The sequence below is a fragment of the Chroicocephalus ridibundus genome, chromosome 2 (assembly GCF_963924245.1).
Source record: "Chroicocephalus ridibundus chromosome 2, bChrRid1.1, whole genome shotgun sequence".
Lineage (NCBI taxonomy): Eukaryota > Metazoa > Chordata > Aves > Charadriiformes > Laridae > Chroicocephalus > Chroicocephalus ridibundus.
The window spans coordinates 42547080-42572156 of record NC_086285.1 but is presented as its reverse complement, the minus strand read 5'-3'; the positions used below and the strand labels follow the sequence as shown (position 1 = coordinate 42572156).

The 25077-nt window shown below is 40.8% G+C and overlaps 1 protein-coding gene across 9 annotated transcripts in view; it reads left to right on the top strand.

Moving 5' to 3' along the window:
* The window catches only part of THRB (thyroid hormone receptor beta), a 177149-nt gene that overhangs the window by 68745 nt on the left and 83327 nt on the right, over window positions 1-25077 (top strand). The window contains exon 1 of one of the 9 annotated variants that reach the window (XM_063325197.1): window positions 19400-19442. The exons of the other annotated variants lie outside the window; for them this stretch is intronic. The gene's annotated coding sequence lies outside the window, so the exon portion shown is untranslated. Of the gene's footprint in view, window positions 1-19399; window positions 19443-25077 lie in introns of those variants that run through there. 9 annotated transcript variants of the gene reach the window in all.

Sequence of the window (25077 nt, the reverse complement as noted above, 5' to 3'; positions counted from 1 at the left end):
CAAGGGTATATGACACTTTTTTTATGTATCATTTTATTTGCTGCCTAGCACTAAACCCAGCCCTGCAGTGGTGTGAGCACCCCTTCCTGATGCCCTTCGTGGGCATCGGGTTATACAGAGAGAATTTTCATGAGGCTTTTTTGGATGCGACCAACATACTGAGTCAAACCACAGCTGTTGGATTTGGTTTGCCAGTGAGCTTCAGTGTATGCTGCTTTGCTCCAAAATTGCCTCATGTGAACGGGGAGCAAAACTTGGAGTCATTAACCAAAGCAGCTGATGACTCTGTGGATTCAGGACTCCACCTTTCAGTTCTAATTATATATATATCTCCCATATTTGTAAACCTGATTTTAGGTATACTATATACACGTAAATGCATCTTCATATGCACATGTCTGCACGTATGTGTAAAGATACGTGTGTAAGCGCACGCTGAAGTTTATTTTCCCCTTCCTCCTCCTGCTTTTCCCCTCTTTGCCTGCTGCAGGCGAGGCACAAGGGAGGGGAGAAAACTCTTTTAGCTGACCCAGGCCAGCATCGCCGCGGGAGGATCGACCAACCGATCTGCAGTTTATTAAAGATGGAAGCTGGGAGAAAACAATTAGAACTGTCAGCTTTCTGGAGAGTGTCCCGGTGGGAATGGCGGGGTCAAAAAGCAAACTGCAAAGTACGAGGAGATGTGGGTGGCTGCAGGAGCAGGGGCAGGCGGCTGGTGACCGGCGTCCTGAGGCAGGGGCGCCACCGCTGAGTTTTGCAGTTAAAACGACTTCCATCGGTTTGTTATTTATGAAGGACGCGGTGCGCCACCCTCAACATGTCAGCACTTCTTTAAAGTGCAGATTTAAGAAACTGCAGTTTAGAAGTCAGTCTTTTGAAAAGTGTAAATGAATAAGGTAAATTCTCAAGTTATTTTAATAAAGTTAAGCACCTTATGTCGTACCACTTTATGTTCTGAATTATGAAATTGATAGGATTTTTTCCATTACTTTTACTAGACTTCTATTTAAACTGCAGCCAGTGGAATTTTACCATCCTGCAGCCCGAGACACACAGTAATAAATCAACCCTTATTTCCTTATTTGTTTGAAGCTAATATGACAACAAATAGTCTGTTAGCATACATTATTTCTTTGTACTACAAAATATGCAAATACTTCAATGATTATACTTTTATCTCTGTAATATTTTACAAACATGATGCAACGTGTTCCTCCGATAAGTTGCGTTACATAAAAGCAGCTTCACATCTACATAATGCTTTTGCAAAACACTCCCTCTATTTCAAGTTAGGATGTGTGTTCAGCTTGGGAATATGTTCCTAAAGAAACTTCGTTTACCTTATTAAGAAAGACTTCTGTGTTCTCTTAAGTTTCAGATACTTATTATATTTTTTTTTTAAATAATCATTTTATCACTTTCTGGACTGCTGCCTGCCCAGCGAGGCTGGCGAAGGTTTGGTAGTTACGGTGCTGCTGAGTTCTGCAGTTAAATTGAGTTTCTGGTTTATGAAGGGTGCCGTTGGACTCCCTTGCACTTTTCTTCCCCCCACTTCTGTGAATATTTTCTGTAACTGGATGTTTGTTTTCTAGTATTAATCCTTAGTGGCTTGACAATGCCAGACACCTTCTCCCTCTATAACCTGTAGAACCACCCAAACTGGCGTTACCCCAGTGGGGCTCACCCACCGTTGTACCTCTGCAGCGCCGGGTCGACAGCATTTATTTTAAGCAGGATCGTTTTGAGGGACCGCGAGGGCTCTTGGCTCTCTCTGCCTGTGTCGCTGCATCCCGGTGCCTTGCTCGGGAAGGCAGGTGTCGTGGTGCCCGTGATGCAGATGGCGCTGGTGGGTACCCGTGTGCTGGGGCAGGTGCGGGCGACTCCTCCATGCTGGCCACCCGGCCTGGGTTCCTCAGGGCACGGGTCAGCGCTAGTTGAGCATTGAGTACCGCGTAAAGTTGTATCCCGAATTTTTTGAAGTGTTTTATCCTAATGTGAAAAGCACAGTATGCTAGGGAGGAGTGGGAATGTCTCCCCCTTTTCCACAGAAGGGAAAGATAAACACATAATGATAGAAGAACTAATTTCCACTTACCTCTGCAGCACTGGCTGTACTGTCTCAAGCGTTTCTCTTTATAAAACCACGTAGCATTACTAAGCATCTGTTTGCTGGGTGAGATAGCCAGGTGTGCTTTGTGTCCAAGCGAGCGATTGTAGCCTGAAACATTGCTTCAGACGCTTCGTGAGTCAGATCATTCATGACTGCAGTAACGAGATTATTCGTGGTAGGCTCCTCGTTGTGACAATGGTCCTTTGTTTGAAGTTTGCATTGCATATGTGTTAGACTTCCGATTTGCAGATTGCTTCTCTGCTAGAAAACAGCATTGCAGCAGGGAACTGAAAGTGAAGGTCAGTGCTGCTAAATTCAGGATGTTACTCAGTGCTGGAAATAATTGGGAAGACTCATAGTTGGGTTAAAAGCTTTAATCATGACTTTCATTGAGATGATACTGCTTCCTATTGTTCCTGAGGTTGGATTTTTATTTGGTTTTTTGGTGTGTTGTCTTTTTTTTTTTTTTTTGGTTTCTTTTTTTTTAACTCTATCTGCTGATTAGAACTGGGTAAATACTGCCAAAAGCATTTCGTTACTCATGACCATATAAGAGCTGTTCTCTTTTTATGGTGATGATCCTTTGCGTACACACAATTTTGTTTAAGGAAAGGAAGAAAAACCCAGCATTTCTTCAGTGTTTTAGTGTAACCTTAGGGTTTTTTATAAAATTATGCTTGTTTCCATAAAATAACTGCTGTCAAGTCCCTGCATTACAAGGTGATTATCTCCCACCGCAAGGTGATTACGCTTTGTGGTGGAACCGTGACCAGAGTGCTTTAGGCTTAGGGAGTGTTTTCTATTAGCTTCTGGCTAAGATTTGACCTCCAGACCTTTCTCCCGAGGGGAGCATCCCTGTGTGATCTCCCTCTGCCCGGCGTGCAAAGCGGCCGGGGCGCTCATCCCTGGCGAGGAAAAGTGGGAAGCAGGTGGTACCAGAGTCTTCCTCCTCTTGTGGCATCCCACAAAGTTTGCAGGCAGGACTGGTGGCTGCGTGGAGAGGAGGCAACCTCTGCACCGCTGGAAAGATGATGATGAGTCAGTGATGATGGCTGTACGCAGTATTTCTGCTTCCCTTCGGGAAAAGGGAGAGGCCATCCCAGCGTTGGGCCAGCACTTCAGAGGGAATCACCGGCACCGTTTGCTGCAGTAAAGGTCTAAAATAACCGTGTTTCCCATGGAGGGTGTCAGCAGCTTGTAACGAAAACACAGAGCAAGCTCAGTTCCTGAAAAGCACATCTGAAACTAAAACAGTCCCTTTGTTTTTCGTTCTTTGATGCCAGATTTTATCCTTGGAGCTCAGAGATTTCCTGATGTTTTCATTTGAAACTGCACTGCTTCATGCAAGATGAACACGGCTTAAAATAAATACAGTGCGAGCATTGCAGGGACTCTGTCCTGTGCTTGGGCATGTGATTTTTAATTTTTTCCCCCCAATTATTTACTTGATGTGTTCTACAGGAGAGGATTGTTTAGGTTATCTATGTTAGCTATGAATTTTCAGCCCCGGTGTAAATTTGAATTCCAGGTCATTTTGTTGCAAGTTCACCTAATATTTATACACTCACTTTCAGCGATAAAAAAGCAGCAGTTAATTGTTTGACAGGAAGAATAAAGCATTTGACTATTCTGTATTGTGTGGGGCGTTATGACAGATTTCTTTTGATTGTGCAGCATTCAAATTATGCATCAGCAACGTAACGTTACATTATGTTTTATCTGTCTGCACTTCTACAAGCAATTTCATTATTTTAATAAAAACTTACAGTGATCTGAAAGCCACTTTTATATACATATAGTAATAACTATACACATATGATTTTGTATATTGTTATACGGGTCTACATTTTCTGCGTCCTACAGCAAGATGTAGACTATTGTTGCTCTTGAGATACCTGCCAGGTAACTGAATATAAAAATTGAATTTTTTGCTAAAGGTTTTGGTGATCTCTGAGAGTATTCAGATTTTAGCCATGTCATTTGCAGCCGGCAAAAAAGCTTTCACTGAAACAGAGATCAATTTTTTGAGACTTACTTATTTACAAATGAGATTAAATGGGAACATGACTTAAATTTGTCCTAAACAGTTAAAAGGCCAGTGTTTACTGATCACCTTTTCCATACATCTGGATCAGGGCTGTTTAAATTGCAGACTTTCATCTAGATTTGGAGAGTGAGTGTATTTGACCTTGCTACAACTACATGAAGTTTCTTAGATGTTGTTGCAAATGCGGCGCTTCTTGCTGTTTTTTCCAGTATTTTGGAGAGTGGATTCACCGTTCCTAGTTGTCAAGATTGTGCACGACTCTAAACCACGACATGCAGTTTAATATAGTGTTACCTTGTTATTTAGTGCAAAGGATTATTTTTTAATGAAAGGCAAAAAAATTTAAGCTACAGGATCCTGTTCTCAGTGAACTCCTTGATATGATAGTTTTATTTACCAAAAAAAAAAAATTCTGATATAGTTCAGGAGAAATTATTTCTGTGAAAGTGCGTCAAACCTTTGTTTTTGTGATCAGAACTTGTTACCAAGTTTAATAGGTATTAATTTATTTTTCACTATGCTATGCTTGAGGAAGCCCGAAGAATCTTATGTTGGTTGTAAGCATTATGAAGGTCAAAAAATACATTGGGAGTCCGGGGTACTGACTTCTGACATTGTGCCCCATTTGTAAAAGTGCAAAATGAGCAATAATTATATTGTGACTATAGTTATATGTGTAAGCTGTAATTGTAGAGATAGGAAAAGATCTCTTTGGAGTTACTAAGTAAGTGGAGATACTAAGTACCAAATTTGGGTTGTCTTATTTCTTCTTATGTTTTGAGAAGTTCACAGATTTGCATTTGCAGTTTTACAGCAAATACCAGATTTTAAACTCTTTTCAGCAGGAGCACTAACACAATTACTGTGTGTTCACAACTGAGCAAAAATTTTGAAAAGAAAACAGTTTCCCCTTTCCAGTTTCCACAAAACTCTTAAAAGCAAGCAGTCACATGAAAATATTCTCTTAAAATTGTTTGACAGTGCCATTCAAAAATGAGGTGGTTTGTTATCCTAGTTGTTAGCTCAAGCACTACCAGATAATGATACTTCTGAGACCTGTGATTATTCATTGCTAAGTTTATTAATAATGCTACTATCTTATTCTCTTATTGTAGCTCTCCACAAAAACCTATGTATTGCAAGGGAGCTTGCTCAGGTTTTTACAATCACAGCGTGCTTTTTTTTTTTTTTTAATTAACATATAGAAAAGGACATGATCCTTAATACACAGCCTTACTAGGGAAGTGTAAGGAGGAGAATGAGATAAATTAGCCCTAAAAGCAAAAGGCAAAATGAAGTCTAAAATCTAAGGAAAGGTCTTCACTGAACTTTGAAATATTTATCTAAATCAGCGTGGCAATGATTTCCTCTGTGAGCACTGTAAAAAAAGAAAATCTGGAATTATTTGCCCAAGGTTGAAGCATATCTTTACTAGAGATGCGTCACTGCTATCTGTGGACCATTCAGTGGTCAACATGCAACAATCATCTTATTCTTTATAGTGGTCAGTTTATCAAAATTTATTCCTTAAGATCTTCACAAACGCATTTTTTTAATGTGGTGGAATTAAAAAAAAAAACCACTACCACTACAACTTTTTTAATATACTTTTAAAAGAGCTTCCTTATGCGCACGCTTTTAGCAATGCTTTACCCAAAAGCATCTTTTGCATTCCTCTCATTTTTTGTCAATGTCCCACAAGAACTATACCTCAAGGGTGTCTTCACTTCCTTCCTGTCTTCTCCTGTGTTTGGGGATATTCCTCCCATACACAGAGACATCAAAATACTTGTTTACTGAAGTGTTTGTTCTCAAGACCTCTGGAAATCAGTCTTGCCCTGAGACTGAATTGGTCCATTGTTCCACTTAACACTAAATAAACAAAACATCTTCTTGCTTAGTAGGAATGGAAATGTATTTCCATGCTCATGAACTTCTACAGAGACATCCATTTGCTCAGTCTTCAATATAACAATATTGGTGACACAATTTCTGGATACCTAGCATCATTGTTTGCCATTGCGAGAAGAATTTGGAACGCATGTGGTAAAGGCCATTGCACTATAGCATAATAAGGCTATTTTTCCTCTATCTGAACAATTCTGACTTTGAACAAGGGATGGTACCGTGTACTTCTGTGCAATACTGGTGAAATATTTAAACAGTTGCAAATGTGAAGACAGGCTGTTCCAACTAGTTTGGCCAGGAGACAACATTATTAAGTCTTCTGCATGTACACACCCTTCGTAATCACTGAAGATTTCATAAGGAATTTTTGGCTTAGTGCGATAGCTTCACTGTAGAGCTGGAGTAGCTGACCGTCGAAGCTGAAGAAGAGCTTGACATATGGTGGATTATCTTTTGTACACTGTAGAGATGGCCGGAATCAAAACCTTGCCTCACAACATTTCAGAACAACAAGTAAAAGCAAATTGAACCCAGTTTTTGAACTTTTAGTCTTGATTTATTTTATTAAACTACTGTACTTGGAAGGATACTGGCCAACAGCACCAAATTGTGCACTGATCAAGGCAGATATCTTGGTAGGCAGAGTCACAGAAACCTTTTGGAAGCATCCTTTCATCTAGTGGTACGGTGTGTGTGGAATCCCCCAGAGGTAACTGTCATTAACTACTCCCACGATGTTCCTAACGGAGAAGGCCTTTCAACACCAAACCTGAATCACGAAGCATTCCTTTGATTGATTGCAGTCTCGTGTTTGGGAATGTAACTAACTTCTTGTTTCAGCTGCCAACACGCTGATGCCCAGTGATACCTGAGATGTCGCAGAGGGTGGGGTGTCCTACTCAGCCTCCAGCAGTGGCTCTAGAAGGGGAGATACCCCCTAATGTTGAGGTTGTACCTGGAAACAGGTGGTAGAATGTGGAAAGCCCGGTGTTATTTAAATCCACCTGAGAATTTGGGGTTTTCTCCATTTTCATCCTTTTGCCTTTGACTTTTTCCTCTGTTATAAATAAGACTTAAATGTTTATGTAAAAGGGGACCAGATTGACAGCAAAGATGTCAGCCACTTCTCACAAGAAAAGAAGCGTTAGTCTTGGTCTTCATCTTATGTAATAATGGCCAAATGACCAAAACTTAGTATTTTTTCTTTATTTTTTTGGCATGGAGATTAGCCACTCGTAAAATCTCTTCTACTCTGGCTTGTGATCTCCTCATTACAAAATCGAAGACTTCTTAGGACAGTTCAGGGAAGCGTGCAATGCGTTTCCTCTTGGCCGAGAGCCAGAGGATTCCAGCACGGTCGTTCTGGCACAGTTGGTGTGTTTTATAAAGCAGGTGTCTACATGTGTGTAATAAATCTAGTTATGCTGATAAATCTGAGCAGATAGTTTAAAAGTATGTGTTACAGTGAACAAGGCTGGTAATTTACCATGTCAATAAAACAAAATATAAGCAGCATTTCTCTAATGTGTGTAATGTACAATAATTCTGTAATGTAACGGCTCCATTGTGTGAGCCATTTTTAAATTCCGGTTCAAGATGTTCTTAATGCAGATGTTCATGTATTTTCTTTTATCACTAGTCCTCTTTCAGTTAAAATCTGCAAAACTGATTCTCTTCTTCCTTACAGTGGTATCAGCCAGTCAGGTTCACCAGCAACAGTCCCTGACAAAAGGTATAAAATTAAGGAGGAAACGGAGAGCTAAATCATACACATGAAAAATATATGTAGTAAAGTAAAATTGTCAGTAGGGTTGCATTACCAAAGAGTCACTTTTCCAGATGATGTTCCAGTCTGTTCTTTGAAATCAAGAAAGCTTTTTAATCCTACCTGTATCGCTTACATCAGACTGTTGCTAGTTAAATTATTAAAATTCATCAATGTCTCAGGTGTTCTGGAAATCTTAGAGAATCGGACTGGCTATTTTACTGCAATGAGCTCAGTCATTAGCATTTTGAGTTTTGGGGATTTTTTTTACACATTTTTCTTCCAAATTTTTAAAGTCTTAGGCCTTTATTTCAGATTAATGCTCTGTAGGATTGAGCTAATTATCCCTGTACTCATTTGGAATCAGATGACCTCCAGAGAAAGGTCTTCAGCGTTTTGTGAAGCTCATGAAGAGCTGAAAGAAAACGAAGCTCAAATGCTATAACCTCCATGATTACTGTTACTGAGTTTAAAAAAACCAGGGCTTTACAAGGAGACCGTTATATTGCATTTTCCACTTAGCAGAAGTTCTTCTAAGACCCAAAGGGTATGCTGTAGTTTGGACTCTGTTCCTCAAGTGCCTGAGGCACTCAAGGGTTGCCTCCAACTCTCGGAAGAACTAGCAGCCGTGACCAAAAATTTCCAAGATGCAGAGAGAACCACCGCAGAAAGCCCGGGATTCTCTGTCGCTTTGGGGTTTTCCTTAAGGAGAATGCATGCTGAAGTTGAAGGTCAGTTAGTCAGGATCTGTAGATGAGTATCTATACAGTATAACTGTATCTATATAGCACATCTATGTTGTATCTGTATATTGAGGATCTATATATGAGTTGATGATTTAAGAGGTGTGGCCTGCATAGCACATTAAAGGATAATCCAGTCCCTCCTTCCTTTAAATGCTAAATTAGGAAAAGTCCAACACCCTGAAGAGGCCACCTGGATGTGCGCTGAAAAACGGGATTGCGGCAGGCTCTTTTCCCCTCTGTAGGATGGTTTGTCCTTGGACATGAGCCCTGAGAATGCGTCTGACCTGTCTGAGCAGACCTTTCCGAAGTGCCTTTGGACAGAGCGCGCACACATTGCCCCTGTTGTCTCCCTTCCTCCTGCTCAGGATACCCAGCTAAAGCTAAGGGTAGCTTAGGTGAATTAACAGCTTTTTCACTTTCTTTTGAGACTGTTTTGATCATCCTGAGTTTAGGAGCATAAATTCCCCTTGGAGTCTGTCTGAGCTGCCGGTTGAGAGTGAGGGGGTTGTTCAGTGCAGACAGATGAATCCTCTTCAAACTGGGAATACGGTTTCAAGTAAAGCACTTCTTTCATGTGTCCTGATGCACCGATAGTCAGTTAATCATAGAATCTAGTTCTCTTAGCTGTGTGTTTTGGGGAGTCTGCAGATCTAATTCAAACTTCTAAAGAGCACTAGGAGCTGCAGATAAAAGGCTCGACATGCATGCAAAATACTGTGAGAACAAGCGGTGCACTGTGCTTAGGTTCAGCTGTAATTACATTTTGTGACCAAGAGGAGGAAGGAAGCATGATTTACAGTGTTGTGATTTGTGATGTTTTTCATGCGTTTTGGCATTGCAATAGTATTGGGGCTCTTTTATTGTGTACTGCAAATCTTTCCCCGATGAGAGTAATAAGGATGAAGGCAGGAAAACCACGATATTGATGACCATGCTTATAAGAGAGTTGTGTGATAATCCATTCTAAATCAAATGATGATGTACAATAAACAAGCACCTACCACAAAGAAGAAAGCATTGGGATGTCTAGCACTTGGGTGAAAAGAAAAGTAAAATACCCATTCCGTGATACTGCATTTCCCTTGGTTGTCATATGTATAAATTGAAAATAATTGCACCAGTCAGTGGAATTATATTACAGCTCAACAAAAGATGGGAATTATCTCCTGCTACTTGTTTACTGGAGACATGAAAAGTTTGAGTTCACATTTTGAAGTCATTATGTGTTATGGTGTCACCATATCTGGCACTGATGTGAATAGCTAAGAAATTGAAATGAATAGAGAGTGTTTATATAGCAATGAGTTACAGATCTGATCAGGAGGAAGAGAGTTCATGTGAACTGGGTTCTTGCACAGGGGGCTGGAGGGTTACCAGGCTTTGGACATACGTGGGTGGTAGTTCTGAGAACAGGTTCCAGTTTAAAGCAAACACTGGCAGAGTAATCGTTGTCTGATCCTTTCACACGTAACAGAAAGTAGTATATTTAGACAGGCAGTTATTTGTCATAGTTTTTATGTATGTTTGCATGCACAGGATAATTTACACTTTTGTATATAAAATATGTGTAAATCAAATAATGTAGAATTTTGTGTATATGTTCTTGGGTTTTTTTGTGACATCTGAAGAAGTACCAAGATATAAAACGATTTTAACTTTTTTTTTTCTTGCAGCATTAATATTAAACTTCATGTAGAATAAAGGAAGCATTAGTCAAAGCATTCTGCTTACCATTTCTATGCTCAGAAAACTGTGAGTTTTTATTGCCTTTCTTGGCCAATGTATAATGACCCAGCATTTCCACTGCTGAAGAAGACTGATTTCTTGTGCAAAAGCTGATGATACTAATTAATCTACCTGAGCTGTTTTCCTGAGTCTCTGCCCAGTCAGTGTTGTGTTGAGATGGGGGTAGGTGACCAAGCTGTAGGTGCCTGAACTTCTCGCTGTACATCTCAAGATTTACAGGGTGCATCAGGACATGGGCGCAGTACGTAGTGGATGTTATGCATGTAGTATCTTGGGCCTAATTTGAATGAAAATGTGGAGACTTTACACCTTACAGATTGAAAATGAGTGAAATGAATGAAGAACTGGACCAGAACTGAATTAATTTTTCCAACACCAGCTTTCAAGTGAGGCTGGATTGAAATTACCCTGCTTCTGATTTAGAATTGGAAGGGTTTTTAGAAACCAAAATTAAACAGAAACAGGATCCAAAGTTACCATCATGGAGAACAATCCTATGCTTTTGGCAACATCCAATGCATATATTCTCCACAGCAATCTGATCAGTGTAAAAATAGTTTGTCACCATATATTAATAATGTCTTGTAATCTTGACAGGTACAGGCTGCAGGTACATGGCATCTGTAAAACAGTGACACAGACCGCAAATATGACACAGACCAGATTAAGGAAGGAACAAACCGGGTTTTATTGATGATATCTCCAGTATTCAGAAAGAATTGCACCATTTTTTTGTCACCGTGAAATACATGCAATACTAGCAAGACCCTTGCCTTGTGATTTTTTTTCAGTGATGATGCATACGCTTTGGTACCAGAAGGGAAAGAAGCTAATTAAGTCCTTTACAAATACACATGAAATATGCAATAAATAAAATCTTGTGAGAGTGCTGCTTAAGGTTATAGTGTTCATCTGTCAGCCTCAAAAGAAAATTCCAATTATAATCCCAGCACGATGAGTGGTTTATGTTATGTGTGTAGCACAGGTATCATCATAGTCTTCCTTCTCTTGATATATCGGTAATTTACTGAATAGTGGCATGAGGCACTGATTTGTTTTATGGGTGTCTGAGAACATAGTATAGTGTTAATGCCCCATATTCTTCAGACTGAAATGGTTTGGATGCCTTCTGTGTTTTATCGAGGTCTAGTGCTATATTTAAATGTGTTTTACCTTACTGATTTATCAGCTTTTCATAAGCATATCTGAACTGTCTCAAATGCTCTCCTATCCCACATCATTCAGTCTGTGTTATAGTCCCTCAGACACCAAATCCTGACAGCTGCCTGTCCTGTATGATCATTTGTGCTTTTATTCCCTGATGGAAAGTGTAATTAGAGAACAATGATTTAGCTTTTGGGTTGACATACACCTCAGACTTATTACAATACTCTTCTCTTTTCATCTGCTGCTGTCTTCTTATCTAAGTATTACCAATATCTCTTATTTCTCTCCAGTTAACCTCCCAGCTCCCTCAGAGGCGGAATGCTGTGTCCATTAGCCATATAAAAACTTGTTGTCTAGGAGGGGAAGAGTTATTTCTCGTAGTCAGCCTAGTGTGGGAATTTGGAGAGGCAGAATGTAATTAATTATCGAGCTTGAATTTTGGCCAAGGCTCTATTAGACTGAGGGTTACAGTTTATTAATTTCTTTCATTCTTGTGATGATAGGAGGGGCAGGAGGGAGACAAGAGAGTGGGATCTCATGCTAACGTAGAGAGTTTGGACTCTTGCTGTGGCAACGTGTTTCAGTTGTCACCATTTTAAGCTGGACTGCTTTATGTGGCTGTGGCAGGAGGATGGGGGGGTAAAAATGATAGCGCAGCTTCGAATGAAATTATTTGCAGGGAGAAAAAATGGTTAATTATACATAAATCAAGCCCGCAAAAACCAACCAGAGCATGAAAGAGCTACAGTGCATGCCCTCTGCCTTTCACAGTCCGTTTCCAATTCACTTGGTGCTTTGTGTTGCTTTTCTGAGGCAATTCTTTTCACTTTAAGTGCATCAACACACATTTTGTCATAATTTGTTGATGGTAACTTTCGGGCCAGATCTAGCAAGTCTCTTGTAGACTATTTAGCAATTACATCAAATATAAATCAATGACTTGCAGCACAAGTTATTTTATAAGTATATTTTATTTGATTCCCCTGCTAGCTCTAGAGTTAATTTTTGTAGGGAAGAAATAGATGACCGTGACAAGAAGTAAGACTGAATGCATCCGGAATTGAGGGGGAGGAGAAGTTATGTATCCGCCGAGGCTACTCTTCTGCCACATTATTGGGAGCATATGCCACATCAGCCAGCACTTATTGGAATAGTTTTATGCAATGGGGAAATGGGACTGGGGAGTAGACGATCTGTCTTTGACAAATACATCTCTTGTGAAGTTTCAGTTGTGTTCCTCTTCATCACCAAAATTCTTCAAATGTTATCTAATAGTTAAAATGATGGAAGAAAATTATTCAAGGTCCTGACTTCTCTGAATCTCTTGGTTTTATGGCTTTGTCTTCTTAAATGCATGGTATGCGAAGTCCCAATATGTTTCTGTTTTTAAATAATATGAACAATAATAATTCACAGAGAATTAGATCTGGTTTTTTCTATGTCTAAAGAAATGCTTGCATTCTGAAAAGGTTGGAGCACTGTGTAATGGTTCTGTCGTCCTTGTAAAACAAGATGTACTTTGTCCTGTTAAAATTAGAACTACTTAAGAGGCACCGCAATTATTATGAAATTGCAAATCATCTCTCTCCTGGGAGAAGGTGATTTTCTTCGCTGAAGGAAAGTTGGCATTAATAAGCACATAATCAATGAAAATAGCGTTGTCATAATGGGTATTGAAGTTTATATCTGTGGGAATAAATGGTATTGTACAGCGTAGGAAGAAAAGCAGGGTCCAAGTGAACGGCCAGCATTCCTTTTCATCTTCTGCCCTTTAGACTAATTCATCGTATAACCAGCTGGTTGTGGAAAGTGGAATTCACTGCTGAAAGGAGAACAGGTGAACAACGTAGAAAGTGAGATGAAAATTGGGGAAAAAAAAGATTCTGATCGGTAATTTAAATTAATACATTTCCATGTATATTTCCAAGTATAATTTCTGGGTACAAGCTTGAACCTCCAGTCACAGAAAGTTTTTTGCCTTATTTCATTCCATTTCGACTCCGGACCGTGCTGTAGTTGCGTGAGCCATGCCTGCTCTGTGTTAAGCAACCAGCGCAAGAAGGGGTAAATGTTTAACCGATGATTGCGGTTCCTTTCTGGCCATTGCTCAAAAATCACTGCAGATGTGGGTGGAAACCTTCAGAAATTCTCCTGTGCTGAGGCAGAGCACTCGTCCCGCTTGCCTGCCTGCAGAGGACAGCAGTCCAGGACCTCCCTGCCTTTGCCCCTGCCGTCTGGCAGGGTGACCTTGACTGTACCGGCATCTCCCAGCCGTGGTGGGACAAAGACGCTGGAGCTGAGTCTGAGCGGTGGCTGTTCTGAAGGCAGGGACACGGGGATTTTGCCTGCGGCGGCTCTGTGCTGCTACTACGTCTGGGTAGCCGGTGGCTAAGGAGGTGTGAGCTGGGCTACACAGCAGCCGCAGAGTAAACACACTGTTTGCCTTTCCAAAGGGTTTTTGTTTAACGTTTTGTCCTCAGTCGTGATTGGTAGCTCCAGCATCCTCTCCCCACGACTGCTGACTGTGAAGTTGTCTATAGGTGGATTTGTAAGGAAACAGGGAAGATTTTCAAAGGCATAAATTTCCGTAAAAAACTCAGTACGAGCTATCTGCCTGATTGCTGTTTGAGGTACTTCAAATCTTCTTTCTCATTTTTTATAGATAGGTTTCTAATCGTGGAAACAGGGGGGTAAGTTTATATATCGTTTAAAAAGAGGGATCTTCTTCTGATAAAGAGAAGTTTATTTCTGATTGCAGTTATGAGAATGCTTAGAGTCTAAATAACAGGATACCTGCATGGAGGTGCCTAAATATTTAGGAGCAGGATGTTATATCTGAGAACGTTAGCTTTGCGTTGTCCCTTTCTGAGTTATCATGTGATGATATCCTTTTAAGCGTATTTTACTTTTGAGTTCAGTGCTGTACACACACAACACACAGACTTCGCAAAGGCAAGCACTGTACCCCACCCGTGAGTCTGGCTGGCTGTTTGTTTTCATCGTAAACTCATTATCCAAGTCACTTCAATCAGCTAATTAAATCCTCTTCTTTTTAACCTGTTCTTCAGTGGATCCTACTCAACTGTTTTCTGCAGAAGTGGTCCATCTGGGCCACGCGTACGTTCTTTCTCCTCCGCTTTTCACCAGGTTTTTCCCCGGGATGGCGGGTCAGCCTGGTCCTGCTCTTGGCCCGTCCTGATGTCCATCCCAGGCTATGGCACAGGCAGCAACGATGGCAGGGAAGGCATCTCACCTTCCTCTCCTCCTGTGGGGATGATGCTTTGTCAGTGGTACCCAGTTAACCCTATCCGGCACCTCTCACCAAGTTTGCGGAGGTTTGAAGTGTCATCAGATTTAAACTGGTTTTAACTGGCCTGGCAAAAACCACTTCCCTGACTAAAAAGCACCTTCTGCCTGTTTAAAACAAGAAGGATATTTGAATTCTTGAAGGAGGAGCTACCAGATAATATTTTCTCATTGTAAAACAATGTCTTTTTTCCTGGCTTTTATCTTGGAAATCATTGAACAATTTTGGCTGATGTAAGAAAAAAATAGCCTGAGGCACACATCCAACATGGAAAGTTTCAGCCCAAACAATTAGTCTGGCAAAATTATAAGCAAGTGAAAATCAAATCTTATGGGAAGTATTGGATAATCCTTAGTAACAGGCTGTGTCACAGCACTGAATTTGCAAGAACACTTTCTTTTCAACGTGCACGCATGCAACTTGCACACACTCTGATCCAGTGCATTCTGCTAAAATGCATATCACTTAATTAAATAATCCAGTTAATGTGCATAAAAATCACTCTATCTTAATATGACTGCAGCTAATTGCATGTATTGTTAAACCTGTTAATTGCTGATCATCTATTTGCCTAGTTTGAGTTTTATAACAGCAAACGGAGGATCAAATGCTCAGTGTCCTTTATTAATACTAGACATATTTGAATAATTATAAAATTTTTGTCCATCCTCAAAAATGTACAGTAAATTTATCATATAAAAGGTCAGTAATTGAAATTCTATTGTGACATAGAAAACTGTCTTGCAATTAATGATTCAGGAAAACAATAAGTTAGCGGAAAGCCTTCAGTCTTCATTCTTCTAATACATAATTTTGGTTATTTCCATATTGCGTTGTTCTCGGTGGGAGTCAGAGGAAGGCTTTGGCTGAATATTCTCTACCCCTAGCTAAGAGACTCTGTTGTGTTTTCATTACGTTTGCCTCACATAATCACTCACTGTTAATTTCAAAAAGGCTTTGATATTTTTGTGTTTGTGTGTGTCCCCTAAACAATAAGCTGATCCAAAACAAAACATGATTTATTGCCTTCTGACCTTACCCACAGCTTTTCCATGTGGAAAACAGCATATGAATCTGGGTGTTAACTGCATCTTGAGCACAGATAACTTCCCTCCTGCGTATGTTGCCTGCATTCCTAGGTAAGGCCAGGGATCTCATCAAGTGAGGCTTCTTCTGTTTGGATGGCCACTCTTGCCCATCTTCCTTATAATAATTTTTTTTCCTATATTCAGGTATGCTTCCCAAACCAACACAATCTTTGTGGAGAGGTCTCAGTATTTACTGTAGCCACGGGCTGGCGATGCGTTGCATCTAGCCTTAGTACTCCTAGGACCAGACTGAAAATGCCAGGGTGCTATGGCAAAAGCAGCAGTAAGCATGAACGCCTTCCCTTCAGCTTGTTTGTGCTGATGGGTTCATGTTGTGCCACCGGGACAAGTCTGGTGTCGGGGATGCCGGGTCAGGAAGGCTGAAACTTCCTGAGGAAATGGGGAGAAGGAAGGTGGCATGCAGAGAACACCCCCTTAATGTTTATAATTTTCAGAGGAGCTGTCTGCAGGAATGCCGTAGGCGTGGAGGAATGATAATCTCAGGAGATCGCTTTGACTGCACCCTGGGTTGTATACCCACTTATGGGAAGATTCTTCTCACAATATTATAGGTAGAAGTGTATAAATCTGGGTGGCCTAACTAAACCCGGAAAATCATTGCCCAGCATTGAACAGTTTGATTTGGGACTTTGAGCGCAGGAACCTCTACTACGTAGTTCTTTGGTAGACGCAGTAGACACGTGCTGCTTAGGGGTCACAGGAGGGAAAGGATTAGATGAAAAAAAGTAAGCAAAGCATTTGAAAATGCGGTATCTGTGCATGGCATATATGATCAAAGCCTGCTAGAAACCCTTTGTCAGAGAAAAGATGTGCAGCTAAAGTGGCAGTTTGTTGTTTGGACAGGTGCTTTTGGGAGAGGGAAGGGGGTTCACTGAATCTTCAGATGGTCATGGTTACTTTTCTGGTTTTGCGCGCTGTCCTGGCACACGATCCTGATTTAGCCAAGTTTTTCCTCCTCCACTAGTCTTTTCAAGGTGGGAAGAGCCCAGGATCATTTTGCCCCAGTATGATGGCACCGTGCCTTGCAGTCAGTCCTAGCGTAAGAGGAAATGATGGAAGAAAAAAGAAGGAGGAGCCCATGCCGGGGCAGGGAGAGAAGAAGGGAGAGCACAGTGGTACTGTGCTCTTTTGTGGGAGTGAAGTATCATAGGTTAGGGGAGAAGCTGGTTCTCGTGTGCGTTGAGATCTGCACCACACGTGCTGATGTGCTGATCGTGGCCAGTGACCTCATCCCTGCGTGGATCTGGATATCGCAGTGGTTGAGGTTTGCCAGCCAAGGACTGACTCTCTGGAGGACTGGTTTTGGCAGAGAATCCCTGCTCTTTGCGGCGTCAGTTGGAGTCTTGTGAAGACCATGAATCTTACAGTCTTTTCCGTTGCAGGGCTTTAAGGGTGGATGGCAGATGGAATAAGTTCATCCTCTGGTTATTTCATTCCGCAACTAAACCTGCTTTCTATTTGTGCGTGTGTGAGCTCACTCATTTGCATTCCCATACTGTGCTCTCTCTTTCTTTTTCTTTTATTTTTCCTGGACTATTTTATTATCAAGACCCCAAAAACCAGCATCAGACTTCTAAGTCCACTCAGACGCAGAGGAGTGGTGATAACCTGTTCCATGTGCAGGCTGCTGGGAATGTTGTCGCTCCCATGGAAAGCGTCATGACAGTCTGGATCAGTGATTTAGGTCTAGGCTGAAGCCTCTATCCCTGCAGGTGCTCTCAGCTGGATGCAGCGTTGTCGAGATGCCTTATCTGAACTAGGACTTCATCCCTAGCTCAGCCTTTCCGTGCAGGGAAAGGCGTGCTAACAGGAACCAAACGGCTTGCTATTTCCCAGCAGCGTTACGCAGCCCTGCTCAGGATGTGCCAAGGCCTCATAAACATCTCATGTCATTCTTAACATAGCTCTGGGATAGCAGTGGTTGGTATTTCCCTTTGGAGTGACTGATTTTTAGGTTCTGCATCTGACATTCCTTGCTACGTTTTATTGTAAATAAACACGAAACTCTGCTGTGGTCCCCACAGCTCTGCAGTAAAGGTAGAACTGTCCACCCCAAGAGATGGAGCATTTTCCCATCAATTCTTTGTCCCATCTGTTTTCAAATTAACTGATGATGGAGGAGAGGGGAGGATGGAGGGAAAGAATAGCATAATAAAACTCTTCTGTTGCATCAGTTACAATTCTCAAAGAATGTTTTTAAAAATCAGTGTTGCTTTTCTTCAAGCTGCTGGAGGGAACAAGTCTTTAGGCAATCAAAACCTCATTTTTGGTTTTGTTTTTTTCTCTGTGAAGGCTTCTTAAATGTCTTTGTGCTGTTACGTCTCTCTGGCGTCATTTTACTAGCTAAAATAATCAGACAAGTTTTGTGTGTTTTACATATATACTAGATAAACAAATAATAATGGGAAACATTAAAGTATTGTTGAAATTAGGAATTAAAAATTGATGTAATCTGGATGTGAGCCACAGGAGTCTGAGTTGTCTGACTAGTTTAGGTCATGCAATTGGGAAAATAACAAAAAGAAAACCTAAGTACCTTACAGATAACTACATTTGGTTATTCTGGATGAAGCAGAATATTATCTAAAATTCTGTATTTCTTTTTGTGATCATCCTTTCCAGTCTTAGGAGGGCAATCAAGATAAAATAAGATCTGTAAGCTGCCATTTATCCCGCTAGCTGTAAAAAAGTTATTCTGGTAATTTGTTCTTGAGCAGGTGAATGTGGCTGTTCTTATTGTAGTCTTAATTTTCATTTTGAATAGAGATACTAATCTGGCAAGCTGTACTTGATTTGTGTTTCCAAAAAACCCAACTGGTGGGATATCTATAGGCCAGATAGGAATAATTTTATCTAAAGATACTAGCTCCTTTAACAACAAGTCATCCCTTCTTCTCAGTGTAGTTTATCCCACTACTTTTTTTCTTCCTTTTCAACTCCGCTGAGGGCTTGTATCCTGAGAAGACCTCCATTCCTTGCGCTTTGTGTCTGACCTCCCAACAGTAGTACTTGTTTACCTAAAGAGATAATTGTTTTCTGGAGAGCATCCAGCCGGTAACTTACTTTTTCATTAGACCCCTTTTTCTTATTAGTTATCTCCTGTTAGTTGATCTGTGTCATTTGATAAAACTAATTAGGTAATAAAAGACTGCTTCTGAACTCCTCCCTTTTATTTTGGCATGGTGAAATGTACTTCTTGGCACCTCGCGCTTGCCTCATAAAGACAGCCTTCAGTTGACAAACAACATTAATCCAAAAGAAAACAAGCCAGTTCACGCATCCTCTCTTGATATATCCCTGTGCCAGAACAAAATAGTTCCTAACAAATTATTTGTACCAAAGATAGTGACATAACCCTGGCTCTGTTTTAGAGTTTTGTAAATGTTTGCAATGCATCTCAAGAGGCCAGGCTAAAAATACTCAATGAAACCATTCAGCATGCTACTAAAAGCATTTTGTTTCCTAGGACTTTCCTCCCTTCTGAAAATGCCCTTCCACAGCTGCATTACATTTATTAGAAGGTGATGCAGGTATAAGGTAGGAACATCACATTTTATATTTTATTTTAAAATTTAGCCTTATTTTCAGGTTTCCTTTTTAGGCTACTTGCTTGTTTTCTTAAAAAGAAATCTCAATGGAAGGAAAGTTTATTATTAGTTTCAAAATGAAGTATACTCATCCAATGAGAAAGAGGCTGATATCCCTCATAAAAGTTTTCCATTTGAAGGTTTGAGGTGTCACAATATGCAGCATTTCAAAGACAAATAGCAAAGAATTGTCACTTCTGTATGGCCAATGGCCTCTGCTACATTCTAATGAGGTGGAAATTGCCTGAGGACGCTGGTGGATTTTTTCTTGATTGCTGCATGTGTGCAGCCCAGGAGACGGGGGATCTCAAAGCTTCCTTTGAGAAAAATATGGAATATGCTCTGCTCAGGTGTGAGATGTGTAGAAATCACTGTAGTTATCTTGTTTGTGGTGCTCCAGATCCTGGAGGAGAGATATGTCCAGGATCCTCAAGGGTCCAAACACCCAGCCCACCAGAAACTGAAGGGAAACAATTGTCCAGGTTTCAGATGTTTAGAAACAGCCATCAGTTTATGGAGTGATGACTAACTGTAGGCATCTAGCTTGGCTGATGCTACACTTCACCTATTCAGACTTATATGGGGTCTTGAGCAGCTGGTGGAGGCCAGGCAGGATACTGAGGTCATGTGTGGACAACCGAACTGAACTCTTACCTAGTCTTTGTCTCTATCACAGCACAATTTCAGCCTAGAGAAAATCTATGAAAGCCAATGAAATTAGGCCAACATAAGGATCTCATCAGAATCCCATGTTTTACTCTCAAAAACTGTCATGTCTCTTAAAAGAGTGGCTTCTACCTGTTCATTATTCAGTGTTAAATGCAACCAGCACTTTGGTCAGGTCTGAAGAAGTGTTTTGATATTAGTTGCGTATTTGCAGTGCACTGGATTTACTTCCATGTCAGCAAGATGTACCGTGGGGATGTGCAGAATCCGTTGTGCTCACAGAGATTTGGAGTACTACATCTTCAGGGATGCAAGAGCCCCAAAATAGCAGCATATGAAATTTTAAAATAAGTGGTATGATACTCGGATAGTACCAGGGCCTGTTTATAAGTGAATCGTGTGATAAATAAATTATGGGAGTAATAGCGAGATGCAGTTATAGCAATAAGAAATGACTGTTTTAAAATGAAAGAAAAACTGAAGTTTGTACTTTTGTTTGTCCTAATTAGATTCAGAAAAAAGTTTTGACTTTTTTCTGCCCCTGAACATTTTTTCGTGTCTTCTACAGATGCACTTAGAGCCAACTCTGACTCAGGAGCATTTAGCTAAGATGCCTGAAGTAGCTATTATCCTCTGGAGCTGCTGCTTTTCCTATCGGGAACAATCCTGAGCTATTGCAGTTTATAACCTACCATAACGTCAGCTAAAACTTCTGGCTATTTTGACTAACATACCTTGTATCTCAGGCAGATTTGATTCTGTATTTCTAGCATTAAACGTAAAAGCTTTCTAAGCAAATGCCAGTTACCACTGCTGGCGAATTGAAAGCACGGACCAGCCTGCCATTGTGTCAAATCTGATAATTGCTTTTTACTCATAAGCAGCTCTAGAAATCCAAATGACCAAGCCTGTTTGTCCTGTGTGCTTTCATTTAATGTGCTGTTCATTTTCACTTCAGGTAGTTTCTCAGCCCTCCTGGCTGAAATTCGGTGCCCCGAGAAGACGCTATCAAAGCCTTGCAGGAATTGTTCCAGTGCTGTGCTAAGGGGTGCATCAGTGAATTGTATCCCGTGTGGCGTGACTTACAGCTTGCTGTGAACAAATTCTCCAGGATTATAGATTGGCTAAGAGGTAGTGCTGAGAGTTTCTGTATTTATAGGCAGCTCTGTGGTGCCCGGCAGTGCGACACCCATTCACCCCCCAGGATGCCTTCCCTGTCTGGGCTGTGTGCTGATGTGGAGCGGTGCCAGAGGTGCTCTTGCCAGCAGGGTTATGGGCTGTTTCTGGCCTGACCCCAAAACAAGGGCACAGATAAGGAGCAGAGGAGGCTGCAGCCTGGTTTTGAATGGAGTTGCTGTTGGTTTCGCTGCCTTGGCTCAATGTTTAGCCATGGTCTCGGCAGCGCTGTCAAGATCTGGTCCATGGGAAGGGAGAGAGATCGCTTGGCTTTTACAGCTGCACTCCCGTCCTAGGCACCGCAAAAATAAATGAAGAGGTGCTGTTGAGCAGGAGCGCTGCTCTGGGTGTCCTGCCAGGAGACAGCATAGCACCTCTGCTGATTTTTGGGCTGGACAGGACAAGAGAGCTCCTCTACCCGCTGCCCATTCGTGCTGCCGACAGATGCTGCCTGTAAAACTGATGAGATGAAGCAAACCTCTCCATCCTCACCCTCGCATGCGAAGGCAATGCATCCTCATATAACACGTCCTTTTCATTGCATATTAAAACTAAGCTGTCGACATGTTGTGGATTGAACCAGCAACATCCACATTTTCACTCAAATAGGGTCCGCAAACACTATCTGGATACGGGTTTAAGAGTACGTAGCCACAGGCGTTATCAGTGAACAAGGAGAGCTGTGTCCTTACTAGATAGCAGCCGGGCAGCTGCTTCTCCTGAATTCTGGAGAAACCATTCCACAGTGTGTAAGCAGTTGCAGTGATTTTTGCAGGATTTCTTCTATAGTAGGGATTGCTGTTGTGACACTAGATTCTTTTCAGGTTCGACCCAGCTGTGCTTAGGGGAGGCAATTATTTTAATTCTTTTCTGAATGAACACGTCAGAGAAATGCCTGAACCCATTAGATTTAAAGGGGAAAACCCCACCTTGCCGCACTGGTGTGAGTTTTGCTGACAATTCAGCAGTGGATGATATTTTACAGTGCTTTTGTCTGGTGCTAAAAAAAGCTTTCTGATGTATGCCAAAGTTGCATGGAATACATATAAGAGCTAAAATTAAGCATACCTCTTGCAAAGGAAAATTAAAATTGGAAGGAAAATATACTAAATTGCTGTGTGAGTGCGATGTTACAGTGACTTTCTTCCATGCAAAATTGAAGATAGAAGGTGAAAAATCCTAAAAGCTAAATAATAGCTAGCACTAGTAAACAGTATTTGTCTTCAAAGCGCCATGGGGATTTTCATTAATTTCAAAAGCTCTGTAAGAGGAAGGGGTGATTTGGCTTGACTTACAGATACTGCAGCCGAAGTAAAGAAGTTAAGTAACTGTCCATAGCAGAGCCAAAATGAAATCTGACTCAGGTATTCCCAGTCTCTGGTTGCTTGACTGTCAAAGCAGACTGACACCAAAATGTCAGGAAGGTCTACAAATTCTTCTTGATATTTTTTTTTACCTCATTTAGCAACTTTCGTTCTCTGTAACAGACGTCGTTTGTACCACAGATGCATAAAAGTGGTTCGAGCATGTCTGCTTCCAAATATATTTTATTTTTAGAAACTGCAGAATTTTCCCCTCTTCTTACCATTTCCTGTGGTTTTACTTTGGAGCGTGATGGATGAAGAAGGCTATTTGTGTGATTAAGGTATGAGAATAGAAATTACATGTCTTAGGTTTACAGATGCAAGTCAGATGTGATGGTCAGTCCCTTAAGCATACCAACAACAAGTGAGCTTCCTCAGCTGTAAAAGAATATTTGTCTTATTGGAAGCGTGTAGGAGGAGTGAGGCTGCATTGGGATTTGAAAAGCCCTGTGGGATCCATGTAGGAAAGTGTCCGTAAAATTGATGTTAAATCAGTGAGAGTGTAGAAACAGTACATTCACCTGTAGTAAGCAGTGAGAGAATTAAGCTAATTCTCTCCGAAACAGAAACAAGACACACTGGAATGAGTGCTGACACATGGAGTTAATTGAGAACAATTAAGTCTGTGTGTAGACAAGATCTACATAGTCCGTTTGAACTGCATGGTATTATGTGAGTAAAGGGTGCAGGATTAGAGCCATTGTTTACAGATTTACCTAATGCTTTAAACTATGTGGATGAATGGTGTTACACAAATGTTAGTCATAATTATTATTTAATTATGGCCACATGTTTATTTTGAACATAGTCCTATGCTTAATATGTAGGAAAGCCAGGATAACATTGCAGCTTCAGTGTGTGAGCTACTGTTTGCCAAGCAGCGTTTTCGCTAATGGCTTCTCCTTTTGTGTGATGAAAATGCCTCTCTGGATTGTGAAGTTGCACTGGTTGTGGTATGTAATGGGCAAATAGCTTTCATAAAAATACCTTCAGCTAGAACATTTTGAAACGGATGCGTCTTGAGATAGAATGCTAACTTATTAAAATTAATGCTATTAAATGTGCTGCTTGTGTATCATTTCAAAATATCTGAGATGCCAGCATTTCATTCTGGTTACATTGTGAGTGCAGAAAGCGAATTTCATAGTATGATTCATAAGATCAGGAGTGCTACAGGATTTCTATAATTCATGTGTTGCTACTTGCTTTTGCATTCAAATGTTTAAACTGTTATAAAATTTCACATCCTTTAAACTTGAATCTTATTTTTTAAGTCCTAAGCAGAATGAAGTTATTTCTACTCTAAGTCTGTGTTTTGAGGTATTCCTTTGCTCAGATATTCCATTTCAGATACTGTGGAAAGCTTAATATAAGTTTATGAATGGTTGCAGATAGAAACAAAGAAAAGAGCTCAGTGGTTTTTTTTTTATCTTTTTCATTTTTGTTCTTTTTTTAAGGAAGCTGATAAGAAATATGATTCCGAGGAGTGTATAGTATATCCTAGGCTGCAAGAGATGGGATGCCGTTCTATCCTTTTTACTAAGTTAATGCTTTTTTTTAAGTGGCTAAGGATAATGGAGAACGTTAGCCTTTTCTTTAGAATGCTTTTAGTGCTTTGAATGGAGATATCACAATCCCTCTGCGCGTGGCATTTTACAATGATTGTCAGTGCTACTGAGATGAGAGGGGGGGAAGAAGCCCAGGCTGTGCATGTGGGCTTCTGTGAGGGACAACCTGGTTGATTCAAAAATATTAGTCTTTCCTTTAACCCAATAGGGGAATCTTCTGAACTCTCTCAGTTCCTGAATCTTGTATAGTGACTGCAGACCATATTTTTCTCATTGCTGAAGGCACTTGGTTTTCCCTGTGGGCCTCCCCTGACACGCTTGCCCCTCAGTAAACCAGCTTGTGAACCCTACTCACCAGCATGTAGAAGACCTGTGAGTGTCCTGGCCATGGCAGGCTTGAGGTGACCTGACACTTACCATCTTCACTAAAAAAAACCCCATGTGTTTCTTCTGTGTTTCTGTACTTCAGTGGCCAGCATGTATTCAGGATTGTCCTTAATGCCTGTTTGCTTTGGGGAGAGATGACTTTTCTAATGCATTTTTAAAAAATAAAATATTCAATCATTTAGAATAAGTGTGTGTTTTCTAAGAGGAAGAGGAGAGACATGCTGGTTCCTGTAGGAGAGAAGAAACTTTTTGAAAAGTCCTAGGTGTTCAAAGTTTACTTAAACTTTCTTTCACACGAAAAGACGTTCTGTTCTAGATGACTGTTTCTACTTGAAAACAAAGTATTTTGGTAGAGGTAATTTACGTTTTATTTGAAAAGACTTCTGAAAGGAAGCTTGGTTTTAAGAAACCATTTCGCCTCTTC